The 22580-nt window shown below is 41.6% G+C and overlaps 1 protein-coding gene across 1 annotated transcript in view; it reads right to left on the reverse strand.

Moving 5' to 3' along the window:
* ralyl (RALY RNA binding protein like) overlaps positions 1-22580 on the reverse strand; it is a gene marked incomplete at its 3' end in the record, with an annotated part of 102968 nt that overhangs the window by 63917 nt on the left and 16471 nt on the right. The gene's annotated exons all lie outside the window — the stretch shown is intronic.

Raw genomic sequence — 22580 nt, forward strand, 5'->3', positions numbered from 1 at the left:
AAGAAAATATTTAAGCTGATTGTTTACTAGTGACTCCAATACTTTTGCCAAACAGGGCAGCCTAGAGATCGGTCTATAGTTATCAAAATTAACTCTCACACCGCCCTTATGTAGTGGGAGTACGCTAGCCGATTTCACCTCAAGAGGAAGCTTGCCAGTGGCAACAGAGATATTAAAGATGTAAGTCAACTGCTCGCCCATAACTGGAGCAGCGAGTTTGATAAAGTAAGCTTCCAGGTCATCTTCACCAGTGGAACACTTATTGTCTAATGCTATTACTGCATGATAAACCTCATCAAGTGTAAATGAGATGAGAGGAAAATTAGGATGAGGAGACATTTGACCCTGACTATCAGTTGCAGCAGCTGACAGAGACCCAGTTATATTTCTGTCAAAAAGATGCCTCATCCTCAGCAAAATGCTGGTTAAATGACTGACAGATGTCATTCTTATCAGAGATCTCACGGTTGTTGATAACAATATGGGTGGAGAGGGAATTAGAGGATTTGTTTTTGTTTACATTTACTGCACTCCAGAATTTAGCAGGATTAGAATATGCATTAGTAACTAGATCGAGGTAATAGTCTGTTTTTGCTTTTCTTACAGCATTTGTACACTTGTTCCTAATAAAAAGCAAGCCAGTTTTGAGAGTCACCAGAGTGCCTTGCACAAGACCAGGCCGAGCTCCTATCCCTAAACAACCAAGATAACTCAGGGCTAAACCATGGTGTGACTCTGTCCTTAAAGGAGTAGTAAAGGGAAAATGCATGTTTAGCCCTGTTTTAAGGTTACTTATGATCATATACAATGATTCAGATCAAAACGTTGACAAAGCTAGCATTTTCGAGAAAGTTGATCTCGAAAGTCTCGAAGTACATCATACAGTACTCCCTATTCTCTCACTGATGTCACAAAGAAGGATGGATACCAAAACTGTCTACAACATTTATAATGTGAGGAAAACTTTTACAAATAATTAGCAAACATTAGACATTTGTTTATAATGAATAATCTTCACTTTAGATTAGGGCACACAATAGCATCTGCAAATGATTTATAGATTGTTAATGGATGTCTAACAAATCATTTGTTAAACATGATAAGAGAAGTCTCAGAATTTTGTGTCTATTTATAAAAGTTGGATTGTTCATAACAGATTGAGAAAAAAGTAAAATGTTAGAACTACAAATAGTTCTAAACATTAACTGACGTTTCTAAATAATGAAGTCTTCACTTTAGATTAGGGCTCACAATAACATCTGACAATGATCTATAGATCTTTTAAGAATGTCTACATCTACAAATGTTACTACACATTAGAGAACATCTTTGAATATTTCACTAATAATTTACAAATAAGGTTGATCTTGTGTAAAAAATTATCTACTGATCATATGAACGATGAAGTAGTACATTTTCAAATTATGTACTAATCAGTTATAAATTATTGTATAATCATTAACAAATGTATATTCATGGTTTGTTCATGATGAGCAAATTATCTACTAATAGCTTACAAATGATTTATAACTTAAGTTACAAACTATTTATTAATCATTTTCAAATATATACAAAGTCTTACTTCATGATTAGTTTACTATCTACAGTACTAATGGCTTGTTCATGATGAGTAAATTATCTACTAATAGCTTACAAATGTTGTATAACTTAAGTTACAAACTATTTATTAATCATTTACAAACATATACAGTTGCTTAATTCATGATTAGTTTACTTAATTCATGATTAGTTTACTATCTACTATTAGCTTATAAATGTGTTATAACACATCGTTATTATAAAGTGTTACCGGATTTTGTCTTTCAGAATCCTCATAGCAGCCTTGCTGTAGTTGTTGGTGTTGTTTCCTCTTACAGGCATGGTGGCCCTGTAGCAGAGAGTCCAACACTCCCTCCGGCTGTAGAGCTTAGCTTCTCGATGTACACCTTGAACTTTGGATACCTTTAGAGCATTAAATACAGAGAATTAATGATATTGAACTAGGTATAATTCCCGTAACTCCAATGACAAACATTCAGGAGGGCTGTTCTGATCAGATAAAATGCATGACTATAGTGACTGACGTGTCTGCTGTCATTCTGTCAACACCAACCTGTTCAAAACAGATCTCTTAAAGCCTGATGGTAACAGCTGTGCAATGAACTTTCCTCCCTGGCATATAACAAGTCTTTGATGACTGTTTTTCATTTGGACGACGTTACACATGGCATAACTTTATCAGATTTAGAAAGGGAAAAAAGACAATGGCGAGAACTACAGGAAGTTCACTTAGCTAACGTTAACGCTAGCTAGCTAACAATAACTAAACTTCAACCGAGTTTAGCAGGACTAATAAAGCGACACTGGCGAATGACAACTCTCGGCTAATATAATTGACTTTAACGATACTGATTAAACACATAGTGGAAGAACAGAGTTTGATGATTTATTGTTAATTTTACGTTACTGTTTTTCTTCTTCACTCAAAGGCATAACTAACGTTACTTTGTGCGCTCTTTCATTGTCTGCAGTGCGGCGATATGACTGAGTCGCGTTTGGCCTCTTCTTGTACGCGGCAAAAGTACAGTCCAGTCGGCATCGAGTCATGGCCAATCCTGATGCTCGAATGGCAAAAGGGGGTGTCTTGCCATAAACTCCCGTGGGTTCCATAATAATGCGGCCTGGAAAGGGGTACACTGTCCCCAACCGGCTCTGACCTGAGGGGGTGGAGTCTCGCCACCATGCCACTATCCATGCCACAAACCCCACAACTCAGCCCCTGAGAGGGCTAGAGACACACAGTCTTCACTGGTGAGGGCAGGTGGGTGGCCCGGAGAGGGGTACACTGTCCCCGACCTGCTATGACAGAGTCTCGCCATCACACCACTAACCACGCCACGGACCTTAGCTTTTGCGTGGGCTAGAGACACATGGTCTTCACCAGTGGGTGCCACGAACCCCACAACTCAGCCCCTGAGAGGGCTAGAGACACACAGTCTTCACTGGTGGGGGCAGGTGGGTGGCCTAGAGAGGGTTACACTGTCCCCGACCAGATCTGAACTGAGGGGGTGGAGTCTCGCCGCCACTGTCCACACCACGGACCCCACAATTCAGCCCGAGTGGGCTAGAGACACACGGTCTTCGACGGTGGGTGCATGGAAATTGCCCGGTCCATAGTAGTACTACCCGTACCTGTTACATACAACTGCGGCAGCTAGCCCACCTCACATTTTCTCTAGGAAATGTACTTTCTAGTTTAAAATTAGATATTCCTCTAAATCTGGCTAAAAAACATCCAAATATATTTATATTTTTCCCAGCGGCGTCCAAGGGGCCCCAAACCAATATCCTACTTAGGGCCTCCAGATGGAAAGGGCCGGCCCTGCACACAGATACACAAATAACAACAGAACAAATATAATATACAATAATAATAATAATAATAATTAAAAACAATTACAGATCGAAGTACAAATGCCAAGAGACAAGGATTTAAACTCTATGACTGAAGGAAGTACCTCAAGCTTAAGCTTAGAGTCTGTTGTAGAGTATTCCAGGTATAAGGAGCATCATGGACAAAAGCAGATCTACCGATTTCAGAATGTGCACGAGGAACCCTGAAAACAAGCTGATCGTTTGATCGGGTCTGGTAGGTACCAACGCTCCAGTCCAACAGAGGCGAGATGTATGGTGGAAGTTTACCAATAATGGCTTTGAAAACCGTTACGCCTTACACAGAGAGGAAACCAGCCTATCTTATCATAAAGAACACAGTGGTGGGTGTCATAACCATCACCCATAATAAATCTTCGAGTGAAAGGGCGGAATGGTAGACAGAGTCTAGGGGTTTCAGGGTAGTCAAAGAAGCATGTTCATAGATTGTGTCACCATAGTCTTATACTGATAAGAAAACAGCTTGAACAATTCTCTTCCTGCTGAACATAGGAAAGCTTGAACAGTTTCTGTACAGGAAGCCAATTTTCTGCCGCAGCTTAGAGGCTAGACAGTCTACATGAAACTTGAATGAGAGTTCATCATCCAGCCACAGACCAAGATATTTGTACTCAGTGACTCAATACATAAGCCATTAGCCGTTAGAAAATGAAGCCTATCATAATCTATAATCCTGGCTCTAGAAAACAACATAAATTTAGATTTGCTAGGATTAAGGACTAGTTTCAGATTGGTGAGAGCTTCTTGCAGCATATTAAAAGAAAGCTGCAGGTTCTCAATGGCTTCCTGAACAGTATCCACAATACAGTAGACAACTGTATCATCAGCATATAGATGAGCCATCCTGGTATCACCCGGCAGACGTCAGAATTCGACGTTTGTCCATCGCCTCCAAACTTAATTTCTAGGCGGCATCATACAACTCCAAACGTCATTTCTAGATGGCTCCAAACGTCATTTCTAGACGGCATCATACAAATTATGTAAATAACGTATATGCATGGAGGCGCTTGGGCAGCGAGCATTGAGCAATTCCCCTGGGCGCCCACGCATGCCTCCAGGCGTGCGTGCCCGCGCAGGGGTATTGCGATATGCGGAGCGCGCCCACTAAGCGCCATCCGAGTAGCTCCACTCCTGGGTCCAGTTTCGTTAATTTGCCTGATCCCTGTGTCCACGTTAGAGCACGAACTATAAGAACAGTAGCTAATGTGAGCTAGTTGTCTAGCTAGTAGTCTTGTTTGCTAGTTGCTTGTAAAACGTTGTTGTTTGCTAGTTTCGCCAGCTAGTTTTGCACTTGGTGTTGTCTCACCAAAGTTTTTTGTTTGACCCACCCAACCCACCCTCATAAGCACTCGCAAATTTATACCCCTCTTCCATCACGTGTTCCAATGTGAACTACCAACCACAAAACTCTGAGAACAACCAATCAAAAACTTAGGCCTATCCCACGTCGTCTGCCGACGTTTATAACTATGATGCCGTCTACAAATGACGTTTGGAGGCGATGGACAAACGTCGAATTCTGACGTCTGCCGGGTGAGACCAGGCTGAGATGAGCATGACAGCCAGCTAGTGCAGAGACAATATCATTTATATAGATGGTGAAAAGGACAGGACCCAATACTGAGCCTTGGGGCACACCTTTAGCTAGAGACAAGAAATCAGATCAAATGTTACCCAATTTCACACACTGACACCTTGACAACAGATAGTTCTGAAACCAACCTCAAGCACCTCTATCCAAACCAATACTAGATAGTCTATTTAAAAGCAGGTTGTGGTCGACTGTATCAAATGCTTTTGAAAGATCTACAAAGAGGGCAGCACAATGTGTCCTGTTGTCTAATGCAGAGATTATGGCATTAGTAACAAGAGTAACAGCAGAAATGGTGCTGTGGTTAGCTCTGAGTCCAGATTGGTGAGTACTTAAAACTGAGTGACTTGAAAGAAAAGATTTCAATTGGTTATTTACCAAGATCTCCAGAACTTTGGCTAAGCATGGTAATCTGGAGATAGGGATCCATTTTATCCCTATCACCTCCTTTGTGCAACAGGACCACCTGGGCAGATTTTCACACCTGAGGAACTATACCCGACGCAATGGAGAGATTAAAAATGCATGACAACAGCTACTAATGACTGGAGCTGCCAGTTTTGTGAAAAATGAGTCTAGATTGTCTTCACCAGCAGAACACTTAGGGTCTATGGATTGCAAGATTCCTAGAGTTTCGCTGGGTGTAAAAGGCTGAAAGGAAGAAATGAGAGACACGGTCCAAAGGGGGAATGCAACCAGAATCAGTATCAAGGGGAGCCAGTCCAGTATACAACCTATCAAATAACTGCCCATTCTCAGTGAAGTGCTTATTAAAAGCAAAACAAATATCTTTGGATCAGAGATTACATGATCATCCACATTAATGGACAAGGGCAGTGAACTGGAGGGCTGTTTTTTTCGTTAAGTTCACTGCACCCCAGAACTTTGAGTTCTAAACTTTGAATAGGAGTTCTAAATCCAAAAAGTAGTCAGATTTAGCTTTCATCACAGCTGTTATGCATTTATTTCTAAGTTATCTTAAAGAAAGGCAGTCTTGGGTATCCCTCGTGCGTGAGGCATAGGGCCAGGCACAATTCCTATCATTAAACATGTTATAGGTGATGACCTCGATTTTCTTTGCGTTCAGTCCAAGACCCACCTTGGCATATTACTTTTCCACTCTGGTCATTTCATTTCATTTCAAACCTTTATTTATACTTGTGAAGCACTGAGGTTTCCCTCATTTACGGTGATGACAAGTTACACAGAGACACTCTGGTCAGGAGCTCTTGTGCTTGCCTCCCATGGTTAGATATCAGGCTGATGTCGTCGGCGTAGTCCAGGTCTGTTAGGACTACAGCGGGATACTTTCTTGACCTCCCAGATGTTATAGTGAACCCGAGATCCTCCTCCCTTCCCTGTATTGCCTGCCTCAGTGCGCAGTCCAGGACTATTATAAAGAGGAAGGATGGGAGGGTGTCCCCTTGTACAGTAACCAAGGCTCCGATCCGGTTCAAGGAGCGGAAACGAAAACCGAAAAAGAACGGTATTTTACGAGGAACAGAAACAGGAACGAAAACGAAATGGTCTTTAATTGTTCCAGAACAGAAACGTTAATTTGAAATCTTTAAAACCAGTTAATGACGTTATTTTTTCGTTCTTTGTAGTAGGCCTATATAACTTAAAAATAATTGTAAAAAAGAATAAAGCTGAGCCTTTTATGGCCGAATAGGCTAAATTAAATTTATTAAATTTGTAGCCTACATCTTGTCCTGTTTTTGTAATGTAGCCTAGGCCCCTAAATCTGTTATTTCACAGTCAGGATCTTAAATGCTTGCTTAGCGAAATGAAGAGATTTAGATATTAGGCTACAACAACACACCATAGCCTAGTTCAGACTAGGGATGTGCGCAGCGACTATTTTCACTGATGACTAGACGGTGGTTTTGTAACCGATTACATGACTAGTCTAAAAACAGGATTCCCAAGTTTCTACAACAAGTGCTATTTAGAAAAATTGAGGATGTTTCTCAAACTCTGCAAGCTGAGATGCATGACTATACTTGATGTTTCCCAACCACTCAACGGCAGCCAATTTGCATGCGTTGCGCAGGGCTTTCACACACTCTCCTTTGTTTGTCTGTGCAAAACAGTAGTTCAGCCTGTCCTTACAGCTTAGTACTTAGCAAAGATATCAATGTGATTTATTTTGTTTAATTGAAGAAGAGTAGGCTAGCCTATAGCCTGTAATGTTTCAGTAGGCTAAAACTAGATTTCACATAAAGACCGCGGATGTCAGAGAGGGCAATAACGTTCGAAGGCAAATTTATTCCAACATTGGTCCACAAAGAATGATGCAAATAATAAAGTGAAAGAAATAATAGCCTACTTTGCAAATATAATGTTTTATATGGACCTGCCTACTGTGCAAATATAATGTTTTATATGGACCTGCGTGTCTGCAATAAAGTTCCTCTATCTTTATAACCAACATTCAGCGGAAGCCAATTTTCACTCGTTGAGCATCTCGCTCCAAGTATGGTTTGGCTATTTAAAACACGGAGTACAGTTGCTTGGATGTATACTAGTATGCATAAACCTATGTTTTGTGAATTTAATGGTCTGCCTCCTTCAGAGTTCAACTCGGCAATTAGGCTGTGAAAGCGAGCGCGCCTCTTGGAATCTAGTCATAGCCTATTGTTGCACAGATTTCTGTCACGTCTCGACTTTAACAAACCAAATGATAAGGCTACATTAATTAATATGAGCACACTTTAGTGACAATGTGCCGTGCAACCCTGATCATTGAATAGCATAAGTTAAATGACTATAATATTAAAGACCGCGGATGTCAGACGATAGGCTACGTATTACGCGTATAGGCGCCAAATCCGGAGCTCCCATACAAAAGGAACGCAGCATAAACAATAGGGATTGTGCAGATGAATGAATGAGGTGACTAATTATTTATAAATAACATAAAACATTGTAAAACGAAATAAAAACAAACAATAGGCCTACAGGCGCAGAATAAAATAGCTTGCAGCAACAGTACAAGAAAATATTTGTACAAGAAATACTGTAGGCCTATAGAGTCTTAATAGGCTAACACCCCCGGAACGGAACGTTATTTTTCGTTCTTAACCGGTTCAGGAACGCTATGTTGGTGGCGGAACACGAGAACGGAAACGTTAAATATTCTGGTTCTGCTCGGAGCGAACCGATTGAAAAATAATTTCATTTTTAAGCCCTGACAGTAACACTCCCACCATGATGTAAAAATCCTCACTAGCCATCCGGTGTCACAACCCTTGCACTTGTGTTTGAAGGTGCCCTCAGCTGGTTCCAGGATTATCTATCAACTAGGCGCCAATGTGTGAGAGTTGGTCATGCCCGGTCTGAGTTCCTGTCCTTAACCAAAGGAGTCCCTCAGGGTTCAGTGCTGGGTCCTGTCCTTTTTACAATCTACATAAACAATATTGTATCTGCATTGAATGGGTCATGTCAAGCACATCTTTATGCTGACGATACAGTTATCTAATGTTCTGCAGATTCTGTGCAGTCAGCCACTGACAAGCTGCAGCTTTCCTTTATTGCATTGCAAGAGGTCTTTTTTAATCTTAAACTCGTTCTCAACACTAGCAAAACAAAGTTTGTTATTTTCAAGGGCTAAAAATATTGATTATGATAAATTACAGATATCATAAAAAAATGGCATTCAAATAGAGAGAGTCACAGAGTATAAATATATAGGCCTGTGGATTGATGAAAAATTATCTTTGAAATACCATGTTGAGAATCTTGCCTCTAATCTGCGCCAGAAGGTTGGCTTTCTGTATAGAAATCGATTTACTTCCTCTGTTCTGTAGAAAAAGGGTTATTGAATCAATATTTTTATCTGTTCTTGATTATGGTGATGTAATTTATCGGCACGCCGCAGCCTCTACATTGAAACCTCTGGACTCTGTGTACCACTCTGCACTTAGATTCATTACAGAAGACAAGTATGATACACCTCATTGTATTCTGTATAGTAAAGTTGGTTGGTCATCCCTAGCAGCTCGGCGTGACCATCACTGGTATCTGTATATCTTTAAGGCAGTTATCGGTAGACTACCCCCTTATATTGCCGCCCTACTGGACTGGAATGTTCCTTCCTATCAGACTCGTTCCAGTAACTGGCTTGTTTTTAAGGTCCCTCGAGCTAATACAGAGCTTGGCAGGAATGGTAAATGGACTGCACTTATATAGCGCTTTTCCACCTTAGCGGCACTCAAAGCGCTTTACAATGGCCTCTCATTCACCCATTCACACTCTCACCCCGTTTACACCTTGCATTAAAATGTGTCTCCTATCGAGATTGTATCTAGATAATGATTTAGCCTGATGACATTTACACCTGGCATTAATATGCGTTTCAATTACCTTTAACCTGATCCGTTTGAGATCCGATCGACTCTGTCCAGCTGACAATTGAACGTCACATCCTGTTTGTGCTTGAATATTTTCGTCTGACTAAATTGAGAGTAGACACTTTTGTCTCGTCTGGACTCCAACCTTGACCAGGATCCATGTTAATGCTTTCTTGCTAGCTGCCATGGAAGCCTGCTCCTTGCTGGTCTGTAACCGGCACGTTCCAACGGCTACGTATTTCCGCCCACGTTGTTGATATGTGGATTAAAAACGCATTTCCATTTACACTTCTATTAAATGTGGTCGAAATGCGTCTCTGACCACCTCCGGAGGTGGTTTGGCCGATCGGATCGCAATCCGTCCTCAAAACGTTTTGGGCGCATTTACACCTGTATTTTCATGTGGTTTAGCACAATCAGATTGCAATCTGATCACCAAAAATGCATTTTAATGCCAGGTGTAAACGGGGTCACACATTCACACCAATGGCGGTAGCTGCCATGCAAGGTGCCAACCTGCTCATTGGGAGCAATTTGGGGTTAGGTGTCTTGCTCAAGGACACTTCGATATGTGGACAGTCGGAGCTGGGATTCGAACCACTGACCCTTCGATCACTGAACAACCCGCTCTACCAACTGAGCTACAGCCGCCCCGCATGCTTGTATGCTGCTCCAAAGTCTTGGAATGACATTCAGACTTGGTTGAAGATGGAGGTTCTCCCTTAAATCACAGAGTTTAAAAACTTGATCTCTGTCTTTGGTGATTCGAGTTGTAATTGTTTTATTTGATGTGTGATTTTTATTTGATGTGTGCATTGTTCACTCGGTGACACTGTAAATGAGGTGCATGCACTTCAGTGTCCTTTCGAGTTTAAATAAAGGTTTGAATACATGGTCCCTATGGCGCAAAGTAAATTGGGGGGAACACCATAGGCCTTAAGGATTTTCATCATGACACATGTGTATTGAGTCAAATGCCTTTTTGAAAACAATAAAACAGTACCGCTGTCATGTTGTTCTTCTTCACCTCCTCAATGATCATCATAGGGCCAAGACCTGAATTACTGTGGACCTCCCCTCTTGACAGCCATTCTTTTTCTCTTTCAAGTGTGGGTCAATGGCGCTCCACAGCCTGTTAAGTATCATGCGGTTGTACATCTTTGCAATGATACAGGTCAGGCTGATGCTGCGGTAGTTGTCTGTCTTTGAGAGATCCTGGATTTAGGGACTGGGGTGATGTTGGAGAGAAACCATATATCAGGCCTGTTATTTTTCATTAGGGCAAGATTGCAGATGTCCAAGATTATGTCATCAAGGTCTTTAAAAACATCTCGGAGAATGCAGTCTGGCCCAGCACTCTTTCCCTGCTTCAGTGTGGATTTCACCCTGGTGAGCTCTGCAGCTGTAAAGGGGCCATCGCCAATATTGAGATTTTCGAGCACCACAGGTATCTCCTCCTCTGCTTCTTCCACTGTCGGGTGAGTGCCTAGCAGGTTCCTGAAGTGAGTGAACCAAGTGTTCACCCTCTCCACTCAACACACAATGAGCTGTTGCCTGCGACTTGGCCTTCCTTTGCCCTTTTTCGTCCACTCATCTTGTTAATAACCTTCCAGGCCTCACCGTATCGTTGCTCTCCCTGGGCTGCCTCCACCCTGCGCACCTTTTCCATCAGCTCTCTGAACCTATTTGTGGCTGTTGTAGCTATAACTGATTTTAATCTTTTTAGAAGTGAAAGGCTTACCAGAGGTGGTGGGGTAGCCATCTATGTTAAATCCTGTTTTACTGTCTCTGTTTTACTTGCTGTCACTATACCCTTATGTTTCGAATTTCTTGCCCTTTAACATTGAATGTGGGTCTAACAATTATTTTATTGTTGTTGGAGTCTATAGACCCCCTTCTGCTAATGTCAGGTGTTTTGATCGTTTGGCCGCTCTATTCTCCCGTTTTACTATATCTGAAATGATAGTCCTGGGAGATTTTAATATTGACTGGCAAACAAATGCTTCTGCCTATTTTAAAGATGTTGCTGCTAATCTTAATCTTACCCAGCTGATCAGAGACCCTACAAGGCCTAACTTGAAGAACCCTGCAAAATCCTCACTCATTGATCTAATCTTCTCTAATAAGAAGGATAAAATTACTGCAAGTGGAGTTCTCGATCTGGGTATTCCACTGACCTATTGTTTGTATTCGTGACACTCATGTCAAGAGAACCTCATCATGTATTATAATCAAGAGAAACCTGAATAATTTTAACAAGCAAGCCTTTCTTCACGACCTCTATAATAGTGATATCCACTCTACATATGCTATCCCTGATGTTGAGCTAGCTTTAGAATTTTTTATTTCTAGTTTCCTTTCAGTTGTTAATAAACATGCTCCCTTTAATAGATACAGAGTAAAAAACAGATACAGTCCCTGGCTTACCCCTCAACTGGCATCCCTGTTTTTATCTAGAAATACAGCATGGTCCTGGGCTAGACGTACTAATAAGGATTCTCATCGGGCTGCTTTCAGAGCCGTTGGGAACAAATGCACGTCTTTAGTTAGTAAAAATAAATCGGATTATTATCTCAACTTAATCCCTCCAAATTTTGGAAAGTTGTAAAAGCTAGCAGTAGCAATTCCACTTCCGCTGTGCCCACTGAGGTTAAATATGATGATTGTATATTAACTGATCAACCTGATATTTGCAGAGCTTTTAATAGACACTTTGCTGCAGCTGGTCATATTTTTAAAGACAATGTTCTTAGATATCCCTCTTTTAATGATATTCATCTGTCTCTTGAACAGGCTTACATGCCTCCCCTTAATGCTGCTTCCCAGTTTTCTTTTAGTTCTATCCCCACTAGTGTGGTACTTGATGCTCTCCTAGCTATTGACACTAAGAAATCCACTGGTGAAGATAACCTGGATCACTTTTTTCTCCAGCTATCTGCCCCATTAATAGCTGAACAATTATCACATATTTTTAACCTGTCTTTGTCCTCTGGTGTTGTACCTAGAGTTTGGAAAATTGCTCATGTTCTTCCTTTACACAAGGGTGGTGAAATGAATAACCCCAATAATTATAGGTCAATATCTAGACTGTCTTGTTTGGCTACACTGCTGGAGTCACTTGTAAATGGCCAACTTAAACACTTTCTGTCACACCACTCTATTTTATCTCTACACCAGTCTGGTTTTAGAGCTAACCACAGCACTCCCTCAGCTATTACTCTGGTTACTGATCATGTTTTCTTTGCACTCGACAAAAGCAAACATTGTTCTGCCCTGTTTATTGATTTGTCTAAGGCATTTGACACTGTTGATCATCCCTTACTGTTAGATAGATTACGTAACATTGGCTTTGATGTAAATGTTTGCAACTGGTTCCAGAATTATCTAAATTAAAGATCTCAATGTGTCAAGTTACCGGGGGTTCAGTCTGACCTTTTACCAATAACTAAAGGTATTCCCCAGGGGTCAATTTTAGGTCTGGTGCTTTTTACCCTATATATTAATGATATTGTGTCTACAGGAAGTGACTGTCAATTTCATCTTTATGCTGATGACACCATTCTGTATTGTGTTGCTGACTCTGTTCAACTAGCTATGGAAAAGTTGCAACTTTCTTTTAATGTGTTTCAAGATGCCCTTGTTTCTTTAAAGCTCGTTCCTAATGAGAACAAGACAAAATTCATATTGTTCTCTAAGGCAAAAAACCTTGACCCTGATAGTCTGCGCATAACTGCTGTGAATGGAGCCATCATCGAGAGAGTCTTCATATATAAATATCTCAGTATTTGGCCTGATGATAAATTGACTTTCAAATTTCACATTGCACCATGCAGTCGAGGTGATGAACGAGCTCCTTCCCACTCTGCTGTACATGATTGGGTCTGAGCTCTGGTGTACTGTCCGGTGTTCCTTGACACCAAGAATCTCCACTCCACACTCCTCGGCACAGTGTGCAAGTTCCGCCAACCTTGCATCTTCCCTCACTGTGTAAGCGTTGAAGGTTCCCATTGTGAGTGGTCTCCTACAACGCAATAGTGCTTTGTACTGTGGCCTGTCATCAGACTGGAGCCTTTCTTCCAGGCTCAAGGTCCCTTCCTCAAGGTTTGGTGTCCACCAACACCATAGTCTGCCACAAAGTTTAGCAGACTCCTGCCGCTTGAAGTATAGGAAGTATATTTTAAATGTTGTGTAACTCCATAATGTTCAGGGGGGTTAACTGTAAGACTCCATGGGGGGTCTTGGCAGGCTTAGTTGTACAGACTACGGGTTCGCCAAGCCTCATAGTCCTGTTTTTTGTTCGGAGTGACCTTCTCCTAGATGGGTTGCCTACATTGTCTGGGCCCCATCTGTCCTTGCTATTTGCCCAGCTGGGACAGTGGTTGAGAAGACGCCAGGGCATGTCCACACACCGGTGGGCCTTTGCGCCTTCCCTCTGGGGCCCACTGCTGCTCCAAGATCCCCTACAGTTTAGCCTGGGACCACAAGGTACCCAGTTACCGTGTGTGGCCACGAGGAGGCACTGCAGAAGTCTTGGCGGTAGAGATGCTGTATATTGGCAGGAGATGACTTACGCACTCCTCCTTTCACCCCCCACAGAGAGGGCTAGCTAGCGGCAGTAGCTGAAAGCGGAACGTAGCAAGCAGAAGGAGCATGCAACATGCACTAAGACATCACACACGCCCTGTGCTGAAACACGCACACTACTGTAGAGGGGTGTGGAGAGAGAGGGATGAGAGTGATGTAGAGAGAGAGAGGGATGAGTGGGGTGTAGAGAGAGGAAGGGACAAGAAAGGGATGAGAGGGATGAAGAGACAGAGGAATAAGAAGGGTGTAGAGAGAGAAGGAGAGGAGGGATGTAGAGAGAGAGAGATGAGAGGGATGTAGAGAGACGGAGGGATGAAAGAGATGTAGAGAGAGAGAGAGGGATGAGAGGGATGTAGAGAGAGAGAGAGGAGGGGGGTGTAGAAAGGGAGAGAGGGATGCTGCTGCGCGATTGGTTGACGGGGGGGGGGATGCTGCTGCGCGATTTCTTGACGGGGGGGGGGGGGTGCTGCTGCGCGATTTGTTGACGGGGGGACAGGCCAGCTGGCTCTCTAACGGCCCACGCAAATGACACCTGAAACTAACAGAGGGAGGGGTGGGGCCTACATATGATTGGGCCAGCCCAGTGTCAGTATAGAAAATGGACCAATGGGCCGCTGTCCCTGCTCTATGGGCCGTTCGTTAGCTCTTTTTTTTTTTAGATCGGCCCACAAGTAGGTCCGGCCCACCGGGCATTTGCCCGGTACGCCACATGGCCAGTCCGGCCCTGAGTACACCGTTTTCTGCGACCCACCGTATTTTGTGACCGCAGAAGGTGCTGTTCCACATTTTCTGCCGGTTAAACGTAGACTACGCAAATGACGTAAACCTGTAGTGCTGTCCGGGTTATGTGCACTTAAAACTTCTCTGTTAGCTTGACATTGTGCAATGATGCATTAAACCATTAAGAATAACTCTGCTATAAACTTTCAAGCCGAATTATCATCTTGATCCATTTAGCTTTACGGCCCTATTCTGTAAACTATATTTTGCTGTAGGTTATTCAATTCATGAGAGTAGGATATTAGTTAAGTTGAACTAGCAGTCTGTATGTTAACGCTGTAGTGCTAGCGTGTGAGAATTGTATCAGTGATAGTAATATTATCTAGTAATATTGATTAAGTATATAGATTAAAGCTCAATGAGATAACTTTTTTATAGTTCAATATTGACCCTTACTTGCTATTAGTTAATGAATTGGCTTCAGCAAGACCCCAAAAATCATTTTCGTGACATGACACTGCATGAGACCCTGTGAATTTATTATTTTAGAATTTTGTGGAAATCTTGTGGTGGAAGTGGAAGAGACGCGTGGAAGAGACGCGTTTTGCATGTCACAATATCAGGAAGACAACAAACACTTTGCCCCGCGAAACGAAATCTACATGCACATAAAAGAAAGAAGACTAGTATTTACCTGCATTGAAGCCATCCTTCCAGAAAGTAGCTACAATCTTACAATCCAGTCTGCGCCACATGCGTTTGTTATCATTGCTTGTTGCTGCCACTTTCTTGTCTCTCCTGGGCTAAGGGGATGTATTAGGAATGTCTCTGCTCGCTCCCTACATCTGTTGGATGCTGCCTATCATGGAGCTCTGACTGCTAACTGGCTGTAAACCCCTCACACATCACTGTACTCTGTATTCTTTAGTAACTGGGCATCACTATCCATGTACAGAACTCTGCACTGGTATCTTTTCATGTATAAATCCTCTCAATGACATTTTTACCTGTAGGTACTGTGATGTCATGAGAGGTAGGCTCTCTGCGGTACAGGCCTGGGGCCTCATTTATAAACGTTGCGTAAGTACAAAAGCGTGCGTAACCCATGCTGAGCAACTTTCTACGCAACTTTCAGTATTTTAAAAAAATGAGCTGAGCGATAAGTTGGCGGAAGGTGTTCGTAACTCTACGCACACTTCGACCCTCCTTTAACTACGATAAGCACGTTTCTGGAGAAAGGGGAAAACGCGACTCCGATGGCAGAGGGATGAAACTCGGGAAAGTCTGCGAAACACATGACATATTGAATAATAAATACATCGGTCGCTGCAAGAAACCCTCCAATGTGTCACACAGTTTAAACGGTATCAATCGCCACCGTAGCCTAATCACGAAATAATGTCGGCATTGCTTTGGATGTGTCTGTGAATTGACCCATTTGTATCATAATATAATGTTATGTTGTAGGCCTATTCATTTATAGGCTATCCCGAGAAGCATCACGGGCAGTAGCCTATGAATAAAAGCCACATTACGTTGATAACACAACACGACACGAGCCTATAGGCTTATTATAGTAATGATTCCGTATGTCGATAGCCTACAACTATAAGGCCTATACCGCACAAAAAAAATGTTGCATTCGGCGTTGAAGTATATTTATTCAGTTAATCATTTATTTAGTTAATTATTCGTATGTTTAATTATCCACCTATTCATTCGTTAATGTATTTATGTATTTATAGCCTATATTTGATTAGGCTTTTATGTAAACCCGAATGACCACTGAGGCAAGCCGCAATTACAATGATGTTGAGCGGTGAATGGAAATGTCCTACTTGAGGCAACTGTAGGCTACATTAGGCTATATTGTACATCATCATATATCCTCATATTGTCTTATGATTGTCATGTAGCAGGCATGCGAGGAATGTGGGCCTAAAAACGCATGTCATCCCAATGCTCACATGCCGCTTTGGTAGAATTAGCTGTGCGCAAAACAGCGCATGGAGGTGATGCGTCTCCAAGTTGTAAGAACACAAGGGAGCAAGTTAGATTATTAATTTGTCGAATCGTCATGTGTGTAGCTATAATTACGCTTTATAGAATCACATGAAACTCATCCATGGACCCCATATATTTACAAGACCTCGATACAGGCACTGATATAGCTGGATTATAGTAGGCCATGACGCACGGGGCCTTGGATATGCCGGTACTTGGCACAGATGTTCTAATATGTGCTTGGCTATCCCGCAACATCCATTAGAACACGCAGCTTCTATATGCCTACAGAATGTTTTGAGAAAGTATGTGAAATGCATGATATCCCGGAAAATACACAAATTGGCTGCTGCAAAGAACCCTCAGATCTGTCGTACAGTTAAATTGGGGATACTTGCCTCAAGTAGTCACTATAGGCCCACATGTTTGCATTGTTATGGATGTCATTGTAAATTGACCCGTTTATACGTTGATAAGTTAGGCATTTTATTCATGGGCCACCCTGTGAAGCATTAGGTTACGTGCAATATAGATCCAAACCCCATTACCCATGCAACAACACTATAGGCTTATAATGATTATCAGTTTGGATGTAAGCAGCCACCTAATAAGGCCTACCGCACTAAACGAATGCCAATATAGCCTGCATAATAGATAATTAATTATAATCTAAATGGGACCACTCAGGCCTAACAGGCGCTCTTATCAGTCGTGCACATGTGAAATCATCGTTCCGAAAAGATCCTTTTGCGGCGTCTCTACCTCGTTGACCAATACCTCCACCTCGCATCGGTAAAATGTATCTTTCTCTTTCTGCCTTTTGCACTCGGCTCCATTGTCGTTGCATATGTATAGGCGTATCACTGACCATTTATAGGCAATTGTGGGCATTAATTGGGGTGTGATCAGAACGCGAGTTCACGCGCGTTCACGTGCGCCAAGTTAAGTGTTGATTAGTACTCACTTAGCTAAGCTAACTTAGTTACGTGTATTCTACGCAATGTTTATAAATGAGGCCCCTGGTCTGTGCTAAGGATGTCAAGGAAGTGCACACAACACAAGGTTCAAAAGTGAAAATAAAGATTTTACTGAAACTTTACGGGGATAACAGAAAATCTTCTCAGAAACCACAATTGTAATCCAGGAAAGCAAACAATAATCCTTTTGGCAGTCTCTCTCTGGCCCTAAAAACCCCTCTATCTCACTCACTCACTGATCAGCCTCAGGTGTGACAGCCTGGCATAAGGCAATCACCCTGTGAGACCCCTCAGGTGTGTTGAGTGAGGGTTCCCATCCCCTGCCACCAGATGGGGACATAGTTAGCGCCGTTGGCTGCAGCCACCAGAGGGGGACATATCTTTCTTCCAGCAACCAACCTCTTGTGACATCACACAACATGTACCTATAAATAAAGGTTAAATAAATAATAATAAAAAATAGTAGGCTATATATTTCAACAACCCACACCGCATCGTGTGTTATCCCTTACTTAATTCATATTCCATATCTTTCTATTAGTTTCACTGTGTGATTCCAGTAAATGACAGATTCAACAGATGGCCTCCCCAGTGGTTATTCTTATTGGGATTCCTGTTTAAGATGTTTGTAGCCGATATGTCTACTAACAACAACAACACAAATGCATTACTGTACATGCATTACATGAATACTGAGACCAAAATACCAGAATAATACGAGTCAAACAATAATCACGTTTTATGATGATTTCCCATCCTCTCACCTTTATGTGTACCATAGTATTCATGTCTAGTATAGTCAAGAAGCCAGCATAAAACAGGTCACCATATCTGACAGCAGCAGCCGACAGAATATGTGACCGCACTCTACCAGCAGAATACATTGATCAAACAATAATCACATTGTATGATGATTTCCTATCCTCTCACCTTTATGTGTACCAAAGTATTCATGTCTAGGTTAATCCAAAAGCCAGCAACAAACAGGTCACCATATCTGACAGCAGCAGCCGTTTATTTAAAACGTTTATTTAATATATAACAACGTTCTCGGTACCCAATTTCACTTAAAGGAGTAGTAAAGGGAAAAATCATGTTTAGCCCTGTTTTAAGGTTACTTATGATCATATACAATGGTTCAGATCAAAAAGTTGACAAAACTAGCACTTTTGAGAAAGTCTGATAATTGCTCTACCACCGTTTTGGTCATACAATGGATGTGGATGGGCACCGTGAAAAATCATTCAAAAAACATGTTAAACTCTCAATTTCAAAGACAAGAAACTCACCGAGGTGTTAGTTGGCGTTCTGACATATGATTCGCCATAAAGTAAGATTCTTTCATCTGGAAAGGCTTTTTAAAATATTTAGCATAGAACTATTTAGTCGCAGCACATACATGTGTAAACTTCCGCTTGAACTAGCTAGCCTAGCTAACATAAACATAACAATAGCTACCGTAAGTAGTTCCGCTTCCTGAATCCCCTCTGCGGATTGATCGAATTTGATGTCAGAACACCAACGGACACCAATTACCCCCTCGGTGAGCTTCTTGTCTTTGAAATCCCCTCTTCTATCACGTGTTCCAATGTGAACAACCAACCACAAAACTCTGAGAACAACCAATCAAAAACAACGCTTCTATTTCACTTTTAGTGTGACGTCCCATAGGAATACATTGGATTCCAAATCATGGATCTCACCACAAATTTTTAAGTGAAATCGTGGTACCGAGAACGTTTTCATAGTTTAAAGATGGGTCGTGTGCCACGAAAATTGTGTTATATCGGGTTGCATTACGATGCCTTCGCCAGGCTACAATCACTCTGCCATGATCACTGGAAAGGCTGGCCATGACACCCTTTATAAATACGCTTCAGTTACCACCAACTCTCTGAAGACACAAATGATTTCACTATAACTCTATGTGGCAATTAGCGCCAATCTTTGTGAATCAGACTGTAGAAAGGGGGACATTTTCCGCCCAGTGTATTACCTAATTTAAATACCCAGGCGCACAGAGATGCAATTATGATGGCGATGCAGTTATCATGGTATTTCACCTGAGTTCTTTGTGAATAGCAAAGTTTATTTTGGGGTTATTTGCAGAAGGATAGCATCAGAAAAATCTTAAATTTTTAGAAACTCAAAGAAGACAACTATTTAGCCTCTTTCAATGTCTACAGCTACCTTGAGCCATGTGAGTGGCCTTTCTTACAACGTTAATGAAATCTTTCCTTTATGAATACTTTTTTTAAAGGGAAAAAAAGGATGGCCTCATTGTGCAGCTCAAGGATAATGGGCAAAGGACATCATGGACGGTTCGACACATTATCCACAGTTTTCCACCACAAAAGAGTATAATGTTCTTTCTTCAAACTTTTACTTTTGGCCCCCAGCAGCATATACTGTATGTACAGACATTTAATGAGCCATGGTAGCTATTGAATTCATGAGCGTAGATAACAATTGGGACAGAAACTATGAATATGATCCCACAATCCATGATGTATTGTATTTGATAGAGCAATAGAGCATGTGTTTCTCACTCTGTGCATGGGGAGAGGGATCCAACTATGCCTGCACATCATTTGCATTTCCTGTTTATGGGGTCATTCGTCAGCCACGTGTCAGCCTCTGCATCCGTAGACATGCCCACGCAGACACACAGACGTAGACTTGCCTACTGTGGCCTACTGTACTTATAGGCCTCCTGTATATGCTATTTTGTTTATAGGCCTTATACTTTGGCAATGTACAGCCTATATTGGTTTCACCTTCTTCTTGTTCTTGTTCTTCTTGTTCTTCTTGTTCTTCTTATATAATTGTTATATGTGTGCCATTTTCTATTGATTTATTATAGTAGGCTACCAATAGTGATTTTAATGAGCAAACTATACACAATTATTATGTTAGTTATACATTGTAGTAGTTTGCTGTTGGTGAAGTGGTGTAGGCCTACATATTGCATAGTTACTGAAGCAATAACTCATGAGAGGATGTGGTATATGGCCAATATACCACGGGTTGTGCTGCGGTCATAGGCCGTTGACCAGCACAACCCGTGATATATTGGCCATATACCACAACCCTCGAGTGAGTTATTGCTTTTATACTGTACATGATTACATCATCGGGAAACATTTATGGGATAAATACCTACTATTTCAATGTCTTAATATCAATTTTAGTGAACTCCCCCAAGAAAGGTAGTTCCTAAAACATCACATTGCTATGGAATTTCAAAATGACAAACAATGAGCCCTCGCAACCAAAACTAATACTCCAACCTAGCTAGCCATGAACTAAGTGTAGCCTACCTTTGCTGTGCAATTGCGAGTTGCAAAAGTGGGGATAATAAAACCAAAGTGGTAGGCTACAGGACGGATAGAACTCAAAATTGACATAGAATGTTTCCATTTTTCTTGAGGAGAAACCATAAATTAACCAACAGACGGTTACGCAATGGAGCTAACGTTTTTACAGACAGTAATAATTGACGCAGAAATATTTCACATAGAACTGTAAAGAGGCTTTGCCCGTGGTATATTGTGAATATACAACGGCTCTTAACCAATCAGATTGTGAGGTCGGAACTACCCGTTGTATTATATAGGATATTATTTATAGTCTCATGCCTAGTGATTGTTATTTGAATAGTGTACATATTATTTAACATCAGGCCTTTATTGTTATTCAAATGAATTGATGATCAGTTGGTTGTTATCGATCAATCAGTTGGCAGTTGCATGGGATCTCTCCTTGATTTCAGTAGCAATTGCTTGAGCTGGCAACCTTTATCTCTGGATGATTTCAGTCTCGCTTAAATCAAAAAGGGATATTCTCCTTCGAAATATTCTCGCATGAGCACGCCTGGCATTACGATGCCTTTGCCAGGCTACAATCACTCTGCCATGATCACTGGAAAGGCTGGCCATGACACCCTTTATAAATTTGCTTCAGTTACCACCAACTCTCTGAAGACGCAAATGATTTCACTATAACTCCATGTGGCAATTAGCGCCAATCTTTGTGAATCAGACTGTTTTTGCAATGAGGCTCATTTGCATAGAAAGGGGGACATTTTCCGCCTAGTGTATTACCTAATTTAAATACCCAGGCACACAGAGATGCAATTATGATGGTGTTGCAGTTATCATGGTATTTCACCCGAGTTATTTGTGAATAGCAAAGTTTATTTTTGGGTTATTTGCAGAAGAATCAGAAAAAAACATCTTCAATTTTTTGAAACTCAAAGAAGAAAACTATTTAGCCTCTTTCAATGTAGCTAACACACACACAGTAGTAGTTCTGCTGGGACAAAGTTGGGTCAAAGCCTGTTGGTTTGAGGAGCAGCGGCAACTCCCCTTGACCAATCTAACCAGGAGTTAACTTGCTCTGTAGCAAACTAGCAACATGTCATGTTTCGTTTCAAGATGTCTGAGGGTCAGAGGACTTAAAGCAATACATTGCGATATTTGGACCTTTACAAACATGTCTGGTGCTAATTCTCCAATTAGATTTACTAAAAGTAAGCTGAATTGTCCAAACAGTCTACTCAGAAAGATAATACATTGACATTTATTACCTTTTAAAACTCGCGCCCCTAGGACACAAGCATTCAGTCGAAGTGCGCATGAGCAACGTTGTGCTTAAACAACACAGTAGTAGCTAACTATTCCGGCGTCTATGGATATCATGCATGGATGTATTAATAGAACATGCAATGATATAATGGCGGAGGTGAGAAAACCGAAGCGAAACATCATGGAGGAAGCCAGAAAAAGAAAAAGACAATCTGATAACTTTACGACAGTACGACAGTGCACTTACTCGCAGAGCCTATGGGGGCGCAGTTCCGAGAAAACCGGAGAAAAGGCTATGTATTGCTTTAAA

This window comes from Borostomias antarcticus (assembly GCF_949987555.1).
Source record: "Borostomias antarcticus genome assembly, chromosome: 9".
In the NCBI taxonomy this organism is placed as follows: Eukaryota; Metazoa; Chordata; class Actinopteri; order Stomiiformes; family Stomiidae; genus Borostomias; species Borostomias antarcticus.